This window comes from Alligator sinensis, unplaced genomic scaffold (genome assembly GCF_000455745.1).
Source record: "Alligator sinensis unplaced genomic scaffold, ASM45574v1 scaffold218_1, whole genome shotgun sequence".
Classification (NCBI taxonomy): Eukaryota; Metazoa; Chordata; order Crocodylia; family Alligatoridae; genus Alligator; species Alligator sinensis.
This window is the reverse complement of record NW_005842083.1, coordinates 974,939-983,659: the sequence shown is the minus strand read 5'-3', so window position 1 is coordinate 983,659 and position 8,721 is coordinate 974,939. Positions and strand designations below refer to the sequence as shown.

At 42.4% G+C, this 8,721-nt stretch overlaps 1 pseudogene; it reads right to left on the bottom strand.

The window, feature by feature from the left end:
* Positions 1-7,726: 7,726 nt before the first annotated feature.
* On the bottom strand, positions 7,727-7,843 carry LOC112550341 (annotated as a pseudogene).
* Positions 7,844-8,721: the final 878 nt, after the last annotated feature.

Below are 8,721 nucleotides of genomic sequence, written 5' to 3'. Positions count from 1 at the left end.
ATGTATAGGAATATCAAGGACATTACAGGCAAAGGGGCGAAAACCAAGAATGGTAATGTAATTATGGAATGACAACAAGTGCTGAAAAAATGGACGGAGTATATCAAATTCCACGACAGTCGAGAAGAAAAGCCTTCTATTTAGAAAAACATGGATGGTTTGACAATTCTTAAGTCAGAAGTACAAACAGTTATCAATCAAATGAAAACCAATAAAGCTACAGGACCAAATGAGGTTGCAGTAGAACAAATAAAATGTTTGGAAGAGTTTGGTATAGAAAAGTCAACAACTGTTATCAATGAGCTTTATGAAACTGGAGAAATACCTAAGGACCTCTGTAAATCAATCTTTATTGCACTCCCCAAAAGACCTGGAGCCACTGAATGTGAACTCCATTGAACCATCAGTTTAATGAGTCATGTGACAAAGATCCTATTAAAGATGCTGATGTTGAGAGCTAGAAGAAGAATAAGACTGGGGATTGCAAAAGTGTAATGCGGTTTTGTTGAAGATTGAGGTACAAGAAATGCTATCTTCATGATACAAATGCTTTTGGAGAGGGAAACAGAAATGAGGAAAGACCTTTTCTTGTGTTTTATTGATTATAGTAAGTCTTTGATAGAGTCAAGCATGAGGAGTTAATGAAAATACTGGAAGAACTGCATATTGATGGTAAAGACTTGAGAATTTTAAGAAACCGCTATTGGGACCAAACTACAGCAGTGAAGATAGAAAATGAACCAAGTGATTTCATCCAACTTAAGACAGGCGAGGCAAGGCTGTGTTTTTTCACCTGACTAATTCAACTTGTACTGTGAGAAAATACTGAGGGAGATTGAAGATTTATCAGGTTTGTTCATTGGTGGACAGAATTTGAACAACTTGTGTTATGCTGATGACACAGTCTTAATAGCTGATTTAGAAGAGAAGCTGCAAGGAATTTTAGATAAAATTGTTAGTGAACGCCAGAAGAAGGGTTTAAGTATCAACTGTAGAAAAATAGAATGGACGGTAATTACAAAGAAGATAATTCCTGTATGCAATATCAAAGTGGAAAAGGAACAAATAATTCAGGTCTGGATAACATCAGATGGTAAATGTGATCCTGAACTAAAACGGAGAACAGGGATGGCAAAAGATGCATGTCTGAAAATGAAAAAGATATTAACAAACAGTAAAATTTCTACGGGGACGAAGTTAAGAGTTTTGGATTGCTATGTTATACCAGTCCTCATGTATGCATTAGAATGCTGAACAATATTGTCAAGTATGGAAAACAGAATTAAAGCTAATTGAAAAGAAATTAGATGTAATTCTTAAGGTGCATCTTGAAGTATGTTGGACAAGTCACACTTTAGTTGAACATATTTTGTTAAGATCAGACTGCAGGAAGAAGCTGCTTATTAACATCAGAAAGAGATAGTTGGAATTTCTCAGACACATGATGAGGAAAGAGGAAATTGAAAGTCTGGTCATAACTGGAAAGATTGAAGGAAGGAGAGACCATGGAAGACAGAGATTGACTTATGTCAAGAGTTTATCTAAATGGTTGAATGTCTCAATACTGGAAATTCTGTATACCTCAAAGAGAAGAGATCTGTGGAAGACCATGGTCACCAAAATCTTGTTTGGATATGGTATCTAGAGAGAGAGAGAGAGAGAGAGAAAAGAGAGAGAGTGTCATAATGGCCAGGTAATCTTTCTTTATCTGTGTAGATTTTTCATAAGATTCACTCTTCCTCTGAACAATCTCCATAGAAACCCAATTTTAGGCTTGGGAAGCTCTTAGAACATGAATAGCTTGAGTTTTGGGGGCAAATGGAAAAAATGTAGAAAGGTAAATTCCAGCAGAGAGAGAACAGTTTAGGATGCAGTAGCTGTTTTTAGGCAGACATATAGTAATTCAGTTAACTGAGTCATGAATTCTGCTGCACTATTCAAAATACTTGTTAGTCATACAAAAGAACTTCAGAGTTTAAAATAGAGGAAGCTGGTCTCATTTGCAACTGTTGTTGTTTTGGACAAAAATTGATGAGCAAGTAAAATACAAATGAAAGAACTTGGGACATACTACCACAAAAAGGAACTATAATACTGTACAAGATTTTTTTAATTAAAAACATATTTTAAAGGAAGGAAAATATGTTGTAAATTGTATGACAGCTTTTTAAAACACAGCAAAAATACTGAGCAAATTCAAACAATCAAATCACTTAACTAAAATGATGAGATTTAAAATTTGAGCAAATCTAACCATTTAACTAGTCCAATCTTATTCTACTTTCTTATTTGGTGCTTTCAGCTTTTGTTCTCTCTCTTTCTTTCTCCCTCTCTGCCTCACTTAGAAAATGGTAAAAGGATGTAAAAAGTACAAATATCAACCTAACCTTCAATTACATAGCCTCAGAGTTCTTCTCATCAGTGTAAGACAGTCAGGTCAGTATAACTAAAAAGTAGTTCTCTCTGATGACATCTAAGGACTCTGAAAATGACAAAAAAAGTCATTTTGCAAGCTTATCTTTTGATGTAAACAGCATAGGTCATATCTTTTTAACTGATATGGTATTCAACCTGGTTATGATTTTAGCTATGAAAGACTACAAAGAAGTATATATGGAAAAGAATTCTCATTTTATATCCCAGGTTATTGGAAGAGTTTCACTTACATTTGACCTTTTTCTGTCCATCAGTCTTCTTCCTTTTTATCTATGTCAAGGCACATCAGAATGCCATTATATAGTAAACTATCTTAGCAGCTTGACCTATTTGTCCCTACCCATCCTCTCCTTTCCACCCTAACCCAGAAAGAGAAACTTTACAGGTATGCTAAGGGCTGAAATCTTTCCGTCAGTTCTTGTAAGGTTATTTATAGAACAAATTGTTACAAAAATAGCTCCTGAGCTGAGCATGGCTTTTTTTTCCCCCAGGGGTGGGAGCTGACCTGTCTTTTCCTGCAGTGTTCCCTGGTGGCTAACACTGCCTGAGCTGCATCCTGAGCAATTCAGTATAATTCCTGGACTTTGACACTGGTTTGGCTGTAACAAATGTGGAATGTGTGCATTATCTTTGATAGACATCTCTGAGGTTGCTCTCCCTACCAGAATACTGTGTGCACATTAGGAGGGCAGGTCTATTACCTTGCTGAGCAATGACTCTGACAGATAACTGCTATTGTCCCTCTGAAAGAGTCTCATACCCAGGCAAGGAATGAAGCCCGCAGAAGAGTCTGTACATTTTATCAACAGATAGACTATCCACTCCCTTCAAACCCCAAATGTTGCCCTTTTTGAGGATTATTTTGATAATTTCCTGACGCCTTCCTAAATTATAAATCCGTATTTCACGCAGCATATCAGCAGAAGGAGAAATGGGTATAACACAGCACTTTCAGCTATTTTGTATAATGACCACACAATTCATTCAGCAAATTTAAAGTGTTTTCCTGTTCATGGAGTATCTTTCAGGAGACCACAAATCTTACTTTGTAGGTTACTGATATTATTTGTAAGGTTACAGTCGAGTCAATGTTTAGTTGTACTACTTAGAGGTAGCATATTGCTCCACAGAAATGACTCACGTAGAATTCATTTGTGAGCACAATGCAGGGTGTTGGCTTTAATCTATAGCACAGCTTTGTATGAACGGGGTCTTGTGTTCCACAGACATCCTCCTTTTCTTTATGTTTTAACTTGGCAACTAAAATCATCTGGGATGCTTCAGCTTAGGTTCCTTCATCCAGGGGCTGATGCAGGAAACTCAATAAAAAAAACTATTGATTCCACAGCTTTCTTCTTTGGTGTGATGGAGCCTTATCTATTGACATTCATGATATGTAACACTACTTATTTATTTGCCCAGATTTTTGCTGAGAGGTTGGGCTCTAACCCCCAGGCCAGTAGTTTAATTAGGTTAAGGTGAGTAGGGCAGGAGCCTTGCATGTGGATTTAGAGAGGGCACCAGAATGACACAGACCTCAAGAAGCCCATGCACAGCAAGTGCAACCAGGGTGCTGGGAGCCTGAACAACAGCTCGGCAGGGGTCCTTAGCCACCCGCCATTCTGGCAGCACTCAGCAGAGATGCTGTTGAGCATCCTCCCTGCCCCTTTTGAGTGAAAAGGAGAGGAAGTGCTCACCAGCATCTCTACCCAGGGCACCAAAATTACAAGTTACACCTCTGCACCAAACCACATGTTAGACATTATCCAGAACTTTCTTCAGCACTGCTTTTTTAAATAGTCAAGATAAGGGAGTTAAATCAAGCAAGGTGAAAGCCAGAAGGTGTGTTGCTTCACGAGATAGCTCCTGACATGGAAGGAGGTCTTGGATCCATGCTACTAATGGGGTAAAAATGTTTCCACTCATCTTATCCAGTGACTATTAAATACAAAGTACAGTAGATTAGCTTAAAGAGGAGAGCTGGAAAGGCAATGAGCCTGTGGAGTAATATACTAGCATGTCAGAGAGGTAAAGGTTTGAACCCCCTCTCATTGAGGAGGTTTATCCATTAGATTGCTGTGTCTTTATATCTAACTAGACTCCCTATATAAGTGGGTCACTATTCAGCTGTCCATTGACTTTCAGTGGTCCCATCAGGTATCAGGTACCACCAAATGACCATACTCAGGTCTAGTGGAACTCTACTAAAATCAATGGAGTTATAACAGAGATGAATCCTACCCAGGATTTGAGGTCACTTGATCACAGCTGATTTCCTGCCTATGGCAGGGGAGGGGCTGTACCCAATGATCTCATGAGGTCCCTTCCAGCCCCTAATGTCTATGAAATCTATGAAATCTATGAATTTGGCAGAGCTTTGACAGTGCAGAGAAAAATGTCAGACTGCATTATTCTGCTTTCCGGAACAATATCACATAAAAGAAGGAAAACCCCCTACTCTAAATAAATTACAGGCTAGAGTATGCAGCAGACTATCATATTCTTAATTAGCCATAAGTAAGTGTGCAGTCTATTTGGAATATACCTGCTCTCTTATTATTTTTTTACTCTTTGGTTTCTACACCTTCTCAAGATGATTGTCTTTTTGTAAACACAGAAAATGGGGTTCATTATACCACCATTATGTTTTATTCTTTGTCAGTTAGGCTTTCTGTATTTATAGTTCTATCACAAAATGCTGTTATAAATAGAAATGGTTTCCTCTCATGGAGGAGTGAATCTGCCAAAAGTTATTGCTATAAGAAATCTAAGTCACATTGGATTACCACCTGGCACTATCAAACCTAAAGCACTGTCAACTATAAAGCAATGAAAAAAAATCATATTAGTATTGGCTTACAAAATATATTGAAGGCTCTGTTCTCTAAGGAAGCTTTTGCTTCCCCTCCTTCTACAATGTAAAAACAGATACATTAATAAATAAATGAAATGATAATTCTATAATAAACTTCAAACCTTCTGCAAAATATAAAAGTTTCTCTGTCAAAATTAGAAATAGAAGTCTGCAAAATTCAGACCTGATTCCCAAAGTTCGGGAATTTCAGGATTTGGCTTCAATTCATTTTAAAGGGGGACCCCAGCTGCAAAATTTGGGTCACAGATTTGTGAATGGTTAGATCCAGAGTTATGCCTTGGCTGATTTCACTGGCTGACAGATGCAAGATAACCTGCATCAACATGGTAAAATCTAAGATTTGCTTAACGTAAAAGATCCCTAGCTACCCTTGTAAAAGACAGGTCTGTGGGGCAGGAGAAAATATTCATAAAATACATAGTTCAATTTGATCCCTCTTTTCAGTTTCCTTACCTAAAAGGTTACTTCACAGATTTTGATTTATGACTTGTTGAAAAATAGTAATGAATTAATAAAAAATGCTAATACATCAAAGAGGAATCATATTCCATGTATGTAGGTACATATGTAAAAATTCAGCTATCAATTTTGAAATTAACTACTGATAACTCGTTACATGTTTTTAAACACCCACCACATCATGCACTCACTGTCTTACATTCATTCCTTCCATTTCATCAGGATGTGTGTATTTGACTGAACCTGAGAAGCACTGTCTGCATTCTCTAGATGCTCAGCATGCCCTTTGTTTATTTGGACCTTGTCTTTTTGGCAGATGGACAAGCTGTTTAAACTATTTGGAAAATGTAAGAAACGAAAGCTTGCATGGGCGTTTCAATGCATTCTGGGAGCTTGTGTAGTTCAAAGGACAGAGCAGCCTGTTGTAGTAAGGGTTTATGCAAGTTAGATTGTTGCCACCTTAGAGGCTGATAGGGAAACCTTTATAATTGACTCCTTTGAGGGAATGTATTTTCTGTTCGTTGGTTCTTGAAGATTTGTCTTTGTGGCTTAGAAGCGCTGCTCTCTTAGTCCTGATTCTCTTACGGAAACAGATACTGGCTGATTTTAAGATCTGCAGAGTTGGATTTTGAATCTTTTTTTTACAAAACAGGGAACCCACCTCTATTTTAATACAAAGGACCATGGGAGAATGTTTCCTTTTTTTTTGTTACCACTCTGGAATCTTCCAAATGGGGTTTTATGATGCTTAAACAGCTTTTAAAGAGGGTTTTAAATTGAGGTGGTTATTCTTTTTGTGTTAAGGAACATTTAGAGTTGGTGTTTTCATTATTCATTTTAAATGCAAGTGAAGACTGACCAACAAGGCTATGAAAAAAATAAATAAGCAGGCATCCATATTCTGTGCTAAGCATAGGTTCAAAATGCATTTCTAGGTTTGTATCTTGTATCATTCACTACAGCAACTCAACTTGGAAAAACATAGGTACAGAATATGTTAAACTTGTTAGCCCAAATACATTTCAGATATAACTCAGCTGAAATCAGTAAAGTTACCTTAGGGATGAATATGGCCCACTGAGTCAAAATTATTTTGACTCATTCCATTTGAGAGTAAATGAGGGCATCCAGACAAGCCCGCACATGTGTTTCACAGCGCCTCAAAGCTTAAGCCCCCGGCGGTTGAGCGGGGGCTGCGCCTGCGCCCTCGGGGATGCATTGGGACTTGTAGCCTGGGCTGCAGGAATTCCAGAGACCAGGTCAAACCCATGCCAGGCTAAGGGGGCTTTTCGGCCCCAGGTCCCCCCCATGCCAGCCCTACGGAGCCTTTCGGGGCCCAGGTGCACCCTGCCTTGGGAGCGGCGTCTTAAGCCTCGGTGCAGGGGGGCACTTTTCCGAGGCTTAAGCCCCCAGTGGTTGAGCGGGGGCTGCGCCTGCGCCCTCGGGGATGCATTGGGACTTGTAGCCTGGGCTGCAGGAATTCCAGAGACCAGGTCAAACCCATGCCAGGCTAAGGGGGCTTTTCGGCCCCAGGTCACCCCCATGCCAGCCCTACGGAGCCTTTCAGGGCCCAGGTCAACTCCATGTCAGCCCTACGGATCCTTTCGGGGCCCAGGTCACCCCCATGCCAGCCCTACAGAGCCTTTCAGGACCCAGGTCACCCCCATGCCAGCCCTGCGGAGCCTTTCGGGGTGCAGGCACAGCCCCCACTCAACCACCGGGGGCTTAAGCCTCGGAGAAGTGCCCCCCCCCACCGAGGCTTAAGCCTCCGCTCCCAAGACAGGGTGCACCTGGGCCCGGAAAGGCTCCGTAGGGCTGGCATGGGGGTGACCTGGGGCCGAAAAGCCCCCGTAGCCTGGCATGGGGTGGACCTGGTCTCCGGAATTCCTGCCGCCCGGGCTTCAAGTCCCAATGCATCCCCGAGGGCGCAGGCGCAGCCCCCGCGCAACCACCAGGGGCTTAAGCCTTGGGATTCCCAGGCGGTCTCCCATGCAGGTACTAGCTGGGCCCGGGACTGCTTAGCTTCCGAGATCAGATGGGATCGGGTGCGATCAGCCCAGTCTGGCTGTAGGCAGTGGGGAAAGGTAAGGCGGGGGTCCCCAGAGGCTTGCATGGGGTGGACACGGTGCCTGGAAGTGCCCTCTGGAAGGCACGGGGTTGAGACGGTGCCCGCAAGTCCCGATTGCGATGCAAGGGGCGGGCGGACCTGGGGAGCGGAAAAACCCATAGGCATACGTGGGGTTGACATGCCGCCCGAAAATCCCCATCGGCATCCATGGGGGTGACCTGGGGAGTGAAAAAGCCCATCGGAATACGTGGGGTTGACCTGGGGAGCGAAAATCCCCATAGGCATCCATGGGGTTGACCTGGGGACCGAAAAAGCCCATTGGCATCTGTGGGGTTGACCTGGGGACCGAAAAAGCCCATTGGCATATGTGGGGTTGACCTGGGGACCGAAGATCCCCATTGGCATACATGGGGCTGACCTGGGGAGCGAAGAAGCCCATAGGAATACATGGGGTTGACCTGGGGAGCGAAAAAAACCCCATAGGAATAGATAGGGTGGAGCTAGGGAGCGAAAATCCCCATTGGCATACATGGGGTTGACCTGGGACCGAAAAAGCCCATTGGCATCCATGGGGTTGAGCTGGGGAGCGAAAGCGCCCATTGGAATACATGGGGTTGACCTGGGGACCGAAAATCCCCATAGGCATACATGGGGTTGACCTGGTGCTTGCCCCCCCCCCACGGAAGTCCGTATGAGGTTTTTGAAACGGGCCTTGCCCAGGCCTTCGATCCAGGGAGGCCCCATGTATGCCCATTCGCTGCACTGCTAATTTGCACTGCAGCCCCAGTGTCAAAAAACACACTGCTAAAAAAAGCAGTGTGGTGCATGCGGCAGCCGTGTGGCACATGTTGCAGCGTATGTTATCAGAAACAGAGCAGGGCGC